Here is a 16,201-nt window from a genome sequence, read left to right on the forward strand (position 1 = left end):
AAAAAAAAAAAACAACTATCAGTTCTTCTTTTGGTGCTGGATTTTACATGAATCCCATTTGTGCAGGCAGAATGCACCCTACCAGTCTCATACCCAGGGTCAAGGAGGAGGGGGCTATACAAGAGGCTGGTACCCTAGCTACATGACCTGGGCATTTGAAGGACTCATGTTTAAAAATAGAACTGAGACACCTTCTAAACCAGATCTACCTATGACTGCAGATGAGGACAACTATAGCCCACTGCATCACTCTGAGCTGAAGAGGTGGCCTGTTAGTGTCTGTCATGGAAATGACATTTCTGTCTAGATAAGGACTGAAAGTGAAAGCAAAACCTTGGGGAATAATGAGAAATGTCTTCAGGAGGCCCTCCCTTGTGGCACAGCTGGTCGGAGCGCAGCACTTCAAAGCTGGCAGTGGCTGCTTCAGTGCGAGTTTGATCCCCGGGCCCGGAGGGGATCTACCTGGTGCAACAGACCTCTCCTGACCCACCCGCTGCTCCCCTCAGAGTGTGCTTTGTTGATCTTCCTGTTCTGTTCTTCACTCTTTCTCTGGTGAGTCCTTTCATTGTCCCTGAGCTTCTGACCTGTACCCCAGTTCTGTATGCATAAATAAATAAAATCTTTAAAAAAAGAAAAAGAAATGCCTTCCAGAAACATACATTTTGGAGAAAGTATGCTTAGAAACAGTCCTCTTCCTGTGTACGGACTTCCCTTAGTTGCCGATGGAAATCTCTCAACAAAGTACTAGATCTCATCAAATAACATATTTAATATGCATATATTATAGTACCAACACCTTTGGGGAAGTGATCCAGAAGGGATACAAGGCCATTTAGTATCTAAATTCTAAAATAGTAGTTCCTAGAGTTTTATGATGTAACCATAAAAATAAACCATGCACATTCTTCTCTATAACTCAAGGAATTTTGATCCATGCTGTCCTGCTACCATGCTGATTGGACTGGTCAGACAGCTTCGAGAGGACTGGCAGGCCACTTGAGCCTTGAAGGATGTGGGCAGTTACTTAAGGAGACAGATTTCCAAGCTGCGCAGGCGTAAGTATTGTCCACAGGATGACAGCAGGATGGTGTGGGCAGAATAAAAAGGGGTTGTTACCACTTTAATGGTGCCCCCTTCAACATTCCGCGTTGAAACCCTAACCCTTAATACCTCAAAATGAGACCGCATTTACAAACATGCACATTTCCAAATGCTGTTGAGCAAGTCAGGAGATGGGCGTGGATCGATTTAATAATAAACTGGCAATTATTCAACTGACTGCCTGGACTCTAGCAAGTGGGAGTAACTCTGTCAATGTTTATTGAGATAATGAATAAATGCATGAAGTAGACTCCAGTCAAAAGTACAGATGGCAAGTGATATTTACGGGGCACATTAACTCCATTTCTCTAGATTTATCTCCTCTTACCCTCCTTAGATTTTTTTCCCCTGGCCCCTTATTATCACCTAACTTTAGTCAATGGGGTTTTTACATCTTTGTCTTCCTCTATTAGGACATATGCTTCATGAAGGTGAACAATTTGAACACCAATAGGTACAGGAGAAGTCTCAGTAAATATTAGTTGATTGAATAAGTCCTCTTGTTCACTCATCATAGTTTTGCCAGGCAACAGAAAAGGACTTACTATGGGGTCCATTTTATAGATGTTGAGACTGTGTCCAAAAGAGTTGAGTGTGCAAGTCTCACACAGACACAGAGCAATTGGTACTTGGTTCTAAGAACTCAGCTAACACTGTTTTCCTTACACCATGCTGTCTCCCTAGTGCCTTTATTCAGTTAATATTTAATAATTCTATTTTGAGTCAATAAAAAAATAGCCCCACAGAAAATGTCTGTGTATTACCTGCTGAGTTGCTCTTCAGGACATTGTATAGTAATAATCACAGGCCTTCGTACTAACACTCATGGAAATTTAGTGCCAAGAACAATTGTGGGTTTCTGGAAATTTGTTGTTTCCTCTGACAGATAGAACTTTATAAATTATGGGCATTCATTTTTTGTCTTGGCTGTCAGGAAGCACAAAAATTGAATTAGTGCTTAATTACAGTATTAATCTAATTTCTGGTTCAATTATAATCCTTTCCTCCTGTGCATGATCTGTGATCTTTATTTTCATTTTTACCAATTATACATATGCGTACATGTTTGTATTAGCTACAGACAATCCTTTTTAGAGATAGCTGTGATATAAAGTATAAAAATAATCAATACCTAGCATGAATTGAATGTTTTCTCTGCGCCAGGGGCCATTTTTTATCCTTTACATGTATTAACTCATTCTGTCATCACAAAACAAAACTTTTATATTTGTCAGAAAAATCAAATGTTGTAATATGATATAAAATTAATATTCTGAGTTCTCAAAGAATATGATCTGTGCCTTCTTGTTTTCTCCGCTTGCACCGTGGAGCAAGCCTGCACCACCTCCCACTTGGATTATTTTAATACATTCCTAATTAAACACCCTGCTTCCATCCTTGGCACCTTTGGCCTACTCATCACCATGGGACTAGAATTAACCTGCTAAAACATGAGTCGGTGTTTGTCACTCTCTGCTCAAACCCTCCAGAGACCTCCAGTCTCAGAATAAATGCCAAGGCCCTCCTCTCAAGGATACACAAAAGCGGACAGTATCTGGCCACTGTTAACTCTTTGGCCGTATCCCCCACGGCTCTCCCTGTCCTCACTTACTCCTTGGCCACACTGATCTGCTGACTCTTCCAGACAAAGTCCAGGTATCTTTTCACCTCTAGGCCTTTGCATTTGCTATTCTCCAAGGCGAAGTGCTGTCTTCAAGAGACCTCACGGTTAGTTTGCTTCCTTGTCACCTTCAGGAGTCCATGTCACCCTCTCTGGTAGACCTTCCCTGATCACCTGTCAGCTACCAGTCCCTCCCTCAATATTCCCTGTATCCCTTCTTGTTCTATTTTTCGCCTGATCACATTTAACTAAGATAGTATTTACTCTTGTTACTTATAACTTGTATTAAGTGCCTCATGTGGTGTAGACTCTCTGAAGGCAGGCATTTCCCCCATTTTGTCCTTTGCTACATCCCAGTGATTACAGCGGGACTTGGAGTATAGTTGGTGACAAATTAAAGAACCAATGTGGGAAGAAGAGGAGGCATACTTTATCCCCTGTTAGGCAAATATACAAAATGTACAAAACTCATGGTCATTATAATTTTAAAGCTGTTTTTCCAACGTCCATCTTTCCATCCACTTACTATCAATAAATGGAGTTAACATTTGACCAACTGCATAGGAGGTGATTATCTGTATGATATAGGAGCTTGGACTTTTCAGGTAGACAGGCATCTTGGCTAATGGAGTTGAAGCTCCTTTCTCCCCGACATTCACATCTCCTAAGATTTTTTTTCTGTTATCAATATCCATGGGAACTTTTGGGCAGCCACTAAGGAAGGCAAGACTTTGGCTCCTGCAAAATGGGAGCCAGCACGACCCTCTGCGAGAGCGCCAGGTATACAGCAGGCACTCAATAAAGACTGGGGCTTGGAGTTGTTCCTCTGGCCCCTTGCTCTGACTCTGAATGTGTAGAACTGGAAAGATGAAGACCCAAAGTCATAATTTTACCCCCCTTGGGAACCTTTTGCAATTCTGAACAACAAATTCTACTGCTTTCGCCTAGACGCCTGGCAGCTTTGGAAACTAGAAGAAGAGCACCCCTGGGTGCGTGCTGGCCTCCAGCAATGAACAGCTCTGCAGGAGGTCATCAGTTCTCCAAGGGCTCCTATGCTAAGGGGAGGCACCATAGTGACTGATGCTGAAAGGCAGAGTCGGGGTCACACTGGACCCACAAGTGGCACCCGTGTGGAATTCAGCAATAACACGTTGAAACAGGAGGTGTGTGGAACTGGCTGCTGAGGCTCAGTTTGTGCTTCACAGAACATCACAGAAGTTAGACTTAGAGGAGCTTTAGAATCATCTCAACCTACTAGTCACTCCATTCAGAAGTTTCTTCTGTCTTCATGGGATAGCCCAGACATGCAACGCAGCAGTATTTAGGCTTTCCTTTTCCCCATGTGTGTCACTTGATCTTGTAAGTCTGACTCATCCCCCACTTCATACCTATCAACTCTGAGAATTGCCAGTTCTTGAGCTTTCTGGCTCTTTCTGGAGGTGAGAGCTCTGTTCCTCTCTCCACCTACTGTGCCTCAATGTTGACGCTCCTGCCAAGTATCTTCTGGCAGCTTTAATTGCTAGCCTTGGTGTGGGGTGGCTCTCCTCTTTGAGAAGAAAAAAAGCATTCATTTAATTTGTAACCTAATTAAAACATGAGCCCATGAGCTCATACTCTGTGGGCCAGAGCGATGGGCTGTGGAGACATGAGTAGGGTAGAAATTGCCAACATTAACATGATTCCCTTTCCCCCATCCAGGAATGACTAACACAGAGTGAGATTATGTTTGTGCTCTGGTAGCTTTTTTCAATTAATTAATCAGAATGTACAAGTCCAAAAAACATGCTTCTGCAGACGTTGAGGACTGGCTGGGATTCTTGGGAAGGCAGGGCCGTAGCTGCGGTGCTTCAAAGGCGCTCTCTGTACTTCCCAGTGATTCTGATGCTGACCTCTCTAATCCCCTGACTTTGGGAGGATTTCACTTGGCTTCAAACAGTTACATGATGATAAACTGACCTGGGAGCCAGAAAATCAGAGGTAAACTTTTCCCCTGTTCTGCTCCTAGTAGAAAAAAGAGAACCCTTATCAAGCCTCAGGTTTGGGTGGCAAAATGGCACCTCTGAGGGGCAGAAGCCCTGGGCCAGGAACGAGACAGTGGAGCTGTGTAGGCACTTGCTAACTGTAAGGACTTGGCCACTCTCACTTCTACAGGCTTCAGTTTCCTTTTCTCGGAGGGTCTCCAAGGCCATACAAGTCTTAATGTTCTCGGAATGTGAATAGCAGTGGACAGCTCTAGGATGCTGTTGGGCCCCGCCCCTTTCTCTTGTCCAATTTGCCTTCTAAACCCACTTTCTGTCAACATAGTGCTTTACAACTAGGAAAACATTTCTTTAAGTTCATTAACTGGGCAACTTATTAGATTTTCTTGAGTCCACGAGATCTGCGAGCCAGGGTTCTGGCCTCAATCAGGGGTAAGGAAACAGATACACAATTTGCTGTGCAGAAGAGAGATGGGTTATCTGGGAGAGTAAACGAGAGAAGCAAAGACATCTAGAGTTGGTGGGATGGACGAGATGATAATATTTGAGAAAAATTTATCTCCTGAGCTGATCAAAATGAATTCTATAACTATGGCCCTCATTTGCTCTCTGGAGACCAATAAGGAAAGGAATGAAAAGATAAACACAAAAAACAATGGCTCAACTTGTAATAGGTGGATGAAAATGGAATGGGTCACAAAAAAGTCCCAGTCAAAGAGTTTCAGAACCCAGAAAATAGACTGATACTCTAAAAAAAAAGGGACTAGCCCATGAACAGAACCATCGAATATTGTAGAATTGCAATCTGATACTTAGGTAAGGATCAGAAGTTCCTTTGGGACTTGCCACAACAGATTGCAAGGGTGGCTCAAATCTCTCTCCCTCTCTCTCTCTCACCTGCATAAATTCACTCAAGGACCAGATGTGCCCTTGACTACACTGCATGCACACATCCATAGTGGATACTGTGGGGAGGGTGTGTTGACAAAGAAAAAATGTGATACATCATGTTTAATGGTGCAAGTGCCCCGAGTTTCACTACTGAGTATTAGGATAAAGAACAAAACACTGGTAGAATATACTGAAAGGAAAAAGGACAGAGAGGAGGGACAGACGCCATGAGTCTGTTGCCAAGTTCTGTGACTGGCCGCAAGAAAGGAAGGCTTGAGGCAGAAAGGCTGGGCAAGCAGAGTTTATTGCTCCAGGACAGCAGCTGAGACGGAGCCCCTAGAGTGGGGTCCGCAGCTACTGCCCTCTCAGTAAGGGGGGAGGGTCTCTTATATAGATTCTAAACTCAGACTCCAAAGGGGGTGACTCATCGCTGTGTCCTTGATGTGAGGCCCAGTCCGTTATCACCTTCAGCTAGTCCCATCCCGGATACAAGGTCAGTTTATTACCACCTTATCATTCCTTGGATGCAAGGTCTTTACCACCCTAATTCAGCCCTTGTGAGTAAATCTTTAGTCATACCCAACATATACTGTAGAAATTCATCATCTTTTTGAACAATGAGGAGGGAGTTCGTGTACTAATTAATTCAATTAATAAGGGAATTAAAAACTCATTTATTTATAGCGATCAGTTCTGCCCCATGGTGGGCACAGTCCCTCTTCTCTAACAGCATGTTTTACTTTATTTTTTCCAGGGGACATCCCTGTCAATACATTTCTCTGTGAATAAATCAAATAAGTGCATCTGAAAAATGTATACCTTTTACCTAGGGCCTTTTACAGACTGGGAAAAACACTGTTGAAAGGCCATTTCTCTCTGTATTGCCACTAGCTGGTCTGAAATGCTGAGAAACAAATGTTCTCAATTTTGTATAGTTTAGCAGACTCATTTGCTCACAGCTGTGTGAGATAAAAACAAGTAGCTGATTTTCTCCTGAGTAAACCAAATTCCGGTTGCTGTGAGCCTACACCCTCAAAGAACCCACTCAAATGTACACATTCTTGATTAGCATTCCCTGACATGACACGTGATGGACAACATTCCGTTGTGTGGCTTTCTCCCCCAGTAACTCCCAAGACAGAAGACTCTCAGTGTGTCTTGACTCCTAGATAAGATTATGACAATGGGTTGCTGAGTGTGATTCTTTACATAAGCCAAGAAAAGCAAACATCAGAATTCTAACTACCTTAACTTCTAATTTTGCATAAACATTTCTCACTCTGAGCCTTATTGTTGCAAGTTCCTGTATTTCACTTCCTGGATGTCTATGGATGAGACTCTGGCTGAGAACAGAACGTCTTGATGCACTGCAAAAAGGGTAGCTGTGTCCTCTTGAATGCACAGAATTTAGAAGGAAACAGGCTGAGGTCAAATCTGACTCACTTACCCAAACAAAAGTTTGGAGGGATTGGACAGAGGGTCCCCAGTGTGGAGGAAGGTAATGGGTACCCCCACCTCCCAGTCATCCTAACAGAGCCTCTGGGGATCCTAACTTGGTCTCCAGGGAGAGCAGCGAACAATAACAGACATCAAAACATCCTCAGGAAGTTAATAAGTTGGAGGAAATTGTATTTGAATTATAACACTCAGTAAAGTCCCGTGGGATTGAGGACGTGTCAACAGTCACACCCAGGTTCGCTAGATGCCTTTAAGGGGTGTGTCTGGTTAACCGCAGAATTTTTGTCCTGCAAGAAGGACAGACCTAAACTGCCTGGTACAGTTGAAAATGTGAGCATCTATCACCAGCTGCCTACCTTCTCTATCATTCTACATGGAGTAATCATCCTCTCCTCTAAATAAGTGATGAGTAAACATTTAACAAATATAAGTTTAAAGAACAGCCAAATTATTAGTCCACAGTCTGATTGACCCTGAGCATGTATGGAGGAAGGAATTTTCCAGGTTTACTCCCCCTTGGTCCGTCCTTTCTCCTTTCCTCTCTTCCTCTCTCCTTTCCTCCCCCCCCAACCCAGTACCTTCCCACCCAATGAATGCCTGTGGTTGTGAGTGCTCACAACTGCTCATGCATATCCCCTCTTCTGGTGTTGGTAATCTTGATTCCAACAACCTATGATGAGATGCATTTGCAAACTCCATAAGAAACCACAGATCAGGCCCCAGGTGTTGTGTTCAACTCTTTAGCTCCAAGGTTTGGCTCTAGACATTACATTCTTTTTGAACAAGAAGATTAAACAGACAGCAGAGTTCACAACAGAGAAAGAAAGATTAGAAATCGGATCTGATTTCTGAGTTCTAGTTAAGCCACTACTAGCTAGGTGACTTTGGTTACCCCTCCAGTAGTTCTCCCCAAATTCTGTGGGCTCCTCTACTGCTTCAGGTTCCCCTTGCAGGTGGGTTAGGGCCATGGGACTCTCACTCACCCATGAAATGTGGCAGCAAAATCACCCATGGAGCCTTCAGGCTGAGTGGTTGAGAACCACAGAGCAGCTCACTCTCCCTCCTCGCTCCTGTGACCTCACCAGCCTCATGTTCAGCCGCCATAGCAAGATGGAGGCGGACAACTGAGTTGCATATGCCCATGACATGACAAACTTTCAGTTGGTTAGGTCACTGGTCAGTGTTGCAGTTTGTTGCAGTCAACACTACACACAACCTTTCCTGACCCAGCCAGCTTATCCTGTCCCAGTATATTGATCCCCATGAAAGAGAATGACCTGTAATTGCTTCAAAATAATAAGCTATAATTACATAAGCAGACTGGTGGTCTCTTGGGGGCAGAAGTTAGTACCAATGGCATTTATTACACGTGAGGTAATCCATCAGTGCATGTGGTGGGTTCCAAGAGTATTTTCTTTCACTGTGAGTTCCACAGCTCCTGCAAAGTGCCAAACCATGTATTTGCCAATAGGGCTGCCAGAGATTAAAAACTGGATCTTCGCTTGAGACAAAAAGCTTTGCAACAGGTCTAGAATAGTCCTGGTAGAGTGTTTCCTGCCTGAATGGCGATTTTTTTTTTAAAGATTTATTTATTTGTGCATACAAAACTGGGCTACAGGCCAGAGGTGCAGGGGTGGTGAGAGGATTCACCAGAGACAGAATAGGGAACAGAACAGGCAGATCGATGCAGTACACTGCTGAGAGGAGCAGCGGGCGGATCAGGAGAGGTCTGCCCCGCCATATGGGTCACCTCCGGGGCAGGCGGGGATCAAACCCATGCTGAAGTGCCGTTAGTTTCTTAGTGCTGTGCTTTAACTGGCTGCACCACCGGGGAGGGCCCAGGATGGTGATTTTTTTAAACAGCCCTATAGCAGCTCTTGGACTACATACTGGTGAGATTTGGGCTTAGATGACTTTTTTAAAATTAATTAATTAATTTATGCCTACAGAACTGGGGTACAGACCAGAGGTGCAGAGGGCAGTGAGAGCCTTCACCAGAGATAGACTGGGAAGCAGAACATGTCTATTTTACTTGCTAATATTCCAATGTGTATATATATATATATATATATGGATCCATTCATCTGTCTTGGAACATTCAGGTTGTTTCTATATTTCAGCTACTGTAAATAGTGCTGTAGTAAAATTAGGAATTCAGGTTTCCTTTTGAATTAGTATTTTTGTGTTTTGGGGGTAGACTCCTGGGAGTGGAATTGCTAGATCATATGGCAGATCCATTTTTAGTGTCTTGAGGAAACACCATAGAGCTTAGTTATACAGTGAGTTTAATTCTTGCAGTGATGGAGAACTCATTGTTCCAACAGAAATTCTATTCATTTAGTGCAATTATATTAAAAAGTCCCTTCTTTAATATACTCAAATTATGCTTCTGCATTGCCCATCTGCTGTTCAGGCATTTGATGTTTGGAACAATGCAAGAAAGTCTACTTTCTCTCCCCTATGACAGTTTCTCAAATAGTGGAAGGCAATTATTAACTGTCTCTTTAGATTTGTATTTTGTGTATTCAATTTCTTCCTCTCTTTTTATATAGCATTTTATTTTATTTTATTTTATGTTATTACTTGTGCTCCACCTCCTTCAAAGAAGATTTAAGATGGTAAACTAAAGAATGATGCAGGCATGTTAATCTAAAGGGTTAATATAGTTGCTGGGCTGAGTTTCCTGCAGCCAAAGAAATAAAGGGAAATAGGATGAGTTTACATAGATGTCAAAATCAGTAAGAAAAAGCATCATCAAAAATTGCTTCTAGATCCTTCATTCTCATCATCATCCTCTAAAAGTATTCTAGCTTATAATTATTTTCCTTACACTGGCTAAGCAGAAATTTATATAGCTCTTCAGATACAGTTTTCCCAGAATAGGCTTGTAAAAGAGTAAATTGGCCTTAAGTAAGCAGATATTTCCTTAATTTTGTGTGTGTATAGACTAACAATACACAAGATGCTTTGCGTATATTACCTGAAAAATAGGTGTAGGTACTGCCATTTCCCAAATGAGTAAATTAACAAATTAAGGAACTAATTCATAGTCACACAATCCTCACAGATGTAGTTCTGTCTGGACACAAATCTTGTCTTTTTTTCATTTGTTAATAAGTTCTTAACTGAATTGATCATGTCATTCCTAAAGGTAGCTCACTAAATCTACAGCCACGTTGAGTCAGAGGGAGAATATGGGTTGAATGTTTTGTATCTGACATTTTCTTATAACTCAACACTGGTAACTGTTTTCATCTTCTTCCAGCATCTGAAGGAATCACAGAAACACATGTTGGTTGAGGGTGGTTTTGTTTTGTACATTGCAGCAGTTACTCATTTTTTGGGAAAAACAGTCAAGGCAAACTGGATTTGGATCCGCTGGGCTTTGTCAAACACAGGTGTTTGCTCTACTCCAAGTCTGTATTGGCAGAGTAATGTTCAACATGGAGGCTTATATCTAAAATGCATGGAAAATCCACAATGAGGGGAATGAGGAAATGTTCCCCCGGTAGACTAGAAGCCTCTCAGATTACATCTTTCCTCTCTAGCCTCAGGGACATGACTTAGCCTCATCCCCCCCTCCTCTTGAATCTGCCACAGGTCCTCACCCATCTCCTGGCCTCTCTCCCAGTCCATCTTCTAGGCAGTCAAAGGAGTTGTCCTCAAAAATAGCTGTCGTGTCATTTTCCTGTTTACAAGTCTCTGTCAATTTCCATTGCCCAAAAGATAAAATTATAACTGTCCCACTACACACAACTCTGTCATCAGGGATTGCTTTGTTGCTTTAACCTGGTTTCCCTTCCTTCCACCCTAAGTCCTCAAACTCTAGTCACACTGAACTTCTCAAAATTCTCAGCTGTGGCTTTGCACAACGCTGGGTCATTATGCTGCTCTCTGCCTGGAAAAGCTCTCTTACCCGTCTTTACCTGCAAAACTCCTGAAAGTTGTCTCCTCAACTAAGCCTTTCTTCATTTTCCCAGTCAAAATTAGATACTCCCTCCTCTGGGCCCTCATAGCCTCATCTCAATTAAATCATTTATAATTTTGCATTTCTTTCTCTTGTCACTTGACCTTTTTTTAAGATTATTTGTTTATTTATTTATGCAGACAGAACTGGGGTACAGGCCAGAGGAGTGGGGTGGGGGTGAGAGCATTCACCAGAGAAGACAGAGTGGGGAGCAGAACAGGCAGAATGACTGAAATACACTGCTGAGGGGAGCAGCGGGCGGGACAGGAGAGGTCTGCTGCGCCATGTGGGTCACCTCCCAGGCCGGGGATCGAACTCATGCTACGGTATGAGTGGCTGCGGTAACTTCATAGTACCCTGCTTTAACCCACTGCACCACCACAGAGGGCACTGTTACTTGACTTTCTGAGGCAATAACTATTATTCAAGTTATGTATCCTCAAATTCTGGCGCAGAGAAAGTCTTCAATAACTGTTCATTGACTGAATGTTCCCATCAAAATAGTTAAATTTGCGTACACAGCCCCAGGAATCAACAAATGCTAACAACAAAACTGAAATTTCAGTTAGGATTACCAGGTAGGCCCCATCTCTGGAGAGGGGTGGAGAGAAGGGAGGACTCGGTTGAACAACCTCTAAACCCAGCCACAGCCAGCTGCACTCTGCGGAGACTGGGAGAAGCCCAGGCTGGGCCAGTGCCCAGATACAACTCCAGCTCCGATCAAGATGTCCACAGCACCAGAGAGAATATGGAAGAAATCCTGGCTATTCCTGATCAGGAAAGGGGTCCTTTGGCTCTTGGGGAGATGAAGGATTCAGAGGGCCAAGAAAGGGTTGTGTCGCTTTCAGCGAGTAGAGAGAAGCAATGAGCAGTTCTTTCTTTAATCTGCTTTGTTATCATAACTCACTGGGTGGTAAATGGTCTGGAAGATGCCATCAGATAATTCTTCAGGCATCGTCAGGTCACGTGATGGATCTGGTCCAAATGAAGACAAGGTCTTCCTAGTGTGGAGGTGGCAGTAGGAACACTTCACACATGTGCTGGGCTGGCAGGGGGCCAGGCTAACCCAGCACACCCATATGCTACAGGAACTGGAACGTGCAACGGCTTCCGTGAGGTGTTAGGGACCACGCACAACGTGCGCACCTTAGAACCAGATCAGGACTCAGGGACTGGAGCAGAAGAGGAGGCCCTGAGAATAAGAGGCGGTCCTGGAAGACAGGCACAACAAGCTCCCAGGGGCTGTGTGCTGACTTCCAGCCCCCCACCGGCTCCCCTCCCACAGACCCACATGAGTGGGGATCAGAAGGCTGCCTTGTGTTAGACCCCTGGATGCCTCCTTTCTCCTTAGACCAGCCGCAGGAAGCCACAGGGATTAGAGCAGAGTTGGAGGAGGCAGAGAGGTGGGGAACCAGAGCTGAGCCACAGAGAGATTTACAAGTGAGCAAAAAAAAAAAAGCCAATGTAATATCTGCTGCCGGCAGGCTGAGAGGAGCAAACTGGTGAGCTTTGTCAGTGACTGCAGACAGCTGTAAACACACTTACAAGACGAAGATCATTTTGAGTTTGTTTTTCTGTTTCAAAAAGAAAAAAAAATATATTGGACATTCTCCCCCCCTCTGGATGTAGCATTAGCTGGCTTCCTCCACGATAAGCCCCCACATAGAACAGCGAGGACAGCCCAAACCAAAATTAGAACCAACTCCTGGGAGGCAGCAGAATCCTAGATTTTTTTTTTTTTAATAGAATCTGCTCTCCAAATCTGGCTTCAGAAGCACTGCTCTTTTGCTAAACTGGCAACAACGGCCACGGAGAACCTCACCAGTCTCTAAACTCTCATCCATTTAGGCCTTTGCAGTGACTCAGCCTGGCTCGAGTCTGGTAGTTGCTGCTTTGCCCAACCCCATTAACTGTCCCCCAGGACTTCTTGTTCCCTCTCTGCTCCCCTTATTTGTCATATTTTGGGGAGGCCACATTTCTTGATGGCAAGAGGAAGGGAAGGCAAGGTGAACGCTACTTTTATTACCCAGTTATTGGATTAGATGAGCACATCAGCCCTGGGAAAGATACACTCGATTAGCACGAGTGGCAGTTTGTAGGGACAGCCCTGTTCTGTGGGGACAGGCTGGGTGTCTGCCAGGTGATTCTCTTCAGCTGGTCTGTTGCTGCGCCTCTGTGACTCCATCTCTCAAGACGAGCTGTACGTGGCATGACATTTTTCTCGTTCTTCTCCTGCAAGGAGACTTCTCGGCAGCCAGCTTCACTAAGGAAGGTGACCTCGGACAGGGTGAAAATTCTCCCACCTGCTGCAACTCTCCCACCTAGGTGGAGCTGGGAGTGGAAGCAGTGGTCTAGCTCAGGAAACCCGGTAGGTGAGCACTTGGGGATGCTACCAGAGAAGTTAGGGATGGAGGGATGAAGAGAGTGCTGTGTGGGCAGCTAGTCATTGACTCGGATGGAATTAAAGTGAGCAGGGTCAGCTTTGGTGCTCAGTTGTCTCTGACAGCCACTTCATCCACTCCAGTGAGAGGAGAAGCATTACCGATAGTTTTACTTCCAGCAAAAATATGCAAACACTATAAGAGCATTTAGGTCAGCATTTATTCACAGCAGACATTGTGCTGGGCCCTCTGTGTAACTCATTTCATTGAATCCTCACAATCACATTTAAACTGGTGTTGCTATCAGTCCCTCATGCCAGATGAGGTCACTGAAGACTCAGATTGGGAAGCCAGGGACCTAGAATTCAGTGCTTACCTCTGAAAATCACCTATTACCTCGACCTGCAAGTCAGCCTACTGACTATAAAAAGGCCATCTTTTGGGCTCTCCCTGGTGGTGCAACGGGTTAAAGCACCACACTATGCAGCTCTCAGAAGCCACAGCAGTATGAGTTCGATCCCCAGCAAGGGAGCTGACCCACATGGCGCGGCAGACCTCTCCTGACCCGCCCACTGCTCCCCTCAGCAGTGTATTTCAATAGATCTGTCTGTTCTGTTCCCCTACTCTGTTCTGGTGAATCCACTCACCCACCATACCTCTGGCCTTTACCCTAGTTCTGTAAGCATAAATAAATAAATCTTTTTTTTAAAGGCCATCTTTTTTTTTAACATTTTTTTCATTAGGGTAACAACACTGTATATAATTTAGAGGTACAGGCACACAACAACTCAGATGTATTTCCCACACCACAAAGCGCCAATAAACAGCCACCATAGTCTGTTGGGCCCTCTCCCAGTCAATGAAATAATCTGTAATCAAGACAACAGCAAGAAGATAAGCATTAGCTAAGAGAAGCATATAATATCTTAGACAAAGTTGTGAACATAAATTCTATTGTTGGTTTTAAGTAATTTCTGTTATTGAGTGATGTTGGAATAGATGATGGGAATTAGCAATGCAGATTTTAGAGAACTTTGTTTATAGTTTTCAGTATCTTTTAAAACCTTATAAAAAAGATTATTGTAGAATTGCCTAGTGGATCTGAAATTCTTTAAAAAAAAATATGTATAATGGGGGGCAGTGGTGTAATTTAAAAAATGTTATAACACATAATCCCCAGTGCATATTCGAGAATGAATTAATAGTACTTTAGTATAAAGAAGTCTGAGGAAATGTAATTGGAATCCATGCAAATGTGCTCATCAGTCAAGACTACACCACTTTATAAAACAATGAAATGGAGTTGGTAGAGACAATCCCCAGAGCAGACTTGTCACATGCAAAAAGCAGAAAAATAAGTGTGGTGCTCGGCAGAGCGGCTAGAACAAGCGTGCAAGCAGAGAGACAGCAAACGAGGCCCCTTGTCTCCACAACAGAAGCGACTGACAGGTCCTGCTGGACATCTGTGCCCTGATTCTCCTCTCAGCTTTGAGATCAGTTCAGAGGAGCAGACGCTGATCCTGTATGTCATTAGGAAAGACTGATGCCCAAACAGAATATTAAAAATACACTTAGCCAGCAGGGGCCATGCATAAAAATAATGTAAGTGCTCCTGAAAATTACACTAATTAATACTGTTATGAGTGATTATTTGTTTGAAGCATGAGAGAATATATGTCTATACTTACACATGTCTATGATATAAAATATACCATGTGTTATTATATTCTCTTAAGCCTGCATAAGTATGAATTTATGCATTACATAAACATAGGTAGGAATAGCTAGGTAGGTAAGTAGATAGATAGATAGATAGATAGACAGACAGATAAATAGATATAACCAACATAAACCAGAATTGTATGAAGTACATTGATATTTAAGTGTATTATATCTAATCTCTGACATTTTACACAGTTAAAGAATTTGATTAAATCAACCTCTCCAAAGGTTGTGCTACTGTTCAGGTCATTTCCTTCATTCAGAAGATAGCATCTCAAGAAACAAGTATTCACACTTTCAAATGAAAAAGAATGTAGATGTTAAAATGTGCTATCCAATTTTCAGGAGATGTAAAAAACATTATATTTTAAACACCATTAATTTAAGTATGGCCTTGAATTTTACTTTTGTAACAAATTGCCTCATCACACAATCTATTTTATATTAATGTGTTATGCTAATATTTCGTCAATGTGTAATTGACATATAAAATTGGAACTCACGTAGCTAGCCAAAATTATTTTTGTCATCCTTTATACCAGGCAGAATTCTCCAACAGTCTGTTTCTGGAGCCAGAGACAACTTTCAGAAAAAAATAAATCAGATAAATATAGAAATTTACAATGGTCCAACATATTTATTGTGGATCTTGCTATTTTTAGCACATATCATATTAATATGTTAAGCTATACAAATCTATGTTAGTAAGAACTGGAAATGTTTAATCAGGATTTCTTAATCTCTTGAGTATCTTTAAAATATCATGCAGAAATTTGATGGCAATAAGCTTAAAAACCACTACCAGAAATGGGGATTATTATATTATCAATTGAAGTTCCAGTCCCTCCATTTAATGAAGTTCTAGAGTGAAAAAATTCCCTGTCTCATGCCATTCTAGGTTAAAAATGACCAAAGTGAGAGCACACCCCTACCCTCCTACCCCTCCCACAAAGAAATCACTACTGGGTAATATTATTTCATAAGGCATAAGCTAGTCTAAAAGACATTATCTTCTCCCAGAGACCGCTTCTTCAGTCCGCTCACATCCTAATCTAAATTCTGTTCTTTTTTTTTTTTAAGG

This window comes from Condylura cristata, unplaced genomic scaffold (assembly GCF_000260355.1).
Source record: "Condylura cristata isolate star-nosed mole 26May11 unplaced genomic scaffold, ConCri1.0 scaffold00026, whole genome shotgun sequence".
NCBI classification, from domain to species: domain Eukaryota; kingdom Metazoa; phylum Chordata; class Mammalia; order Eulipotyphla; family Talpidae; genus Condylura; species Condylura cristata.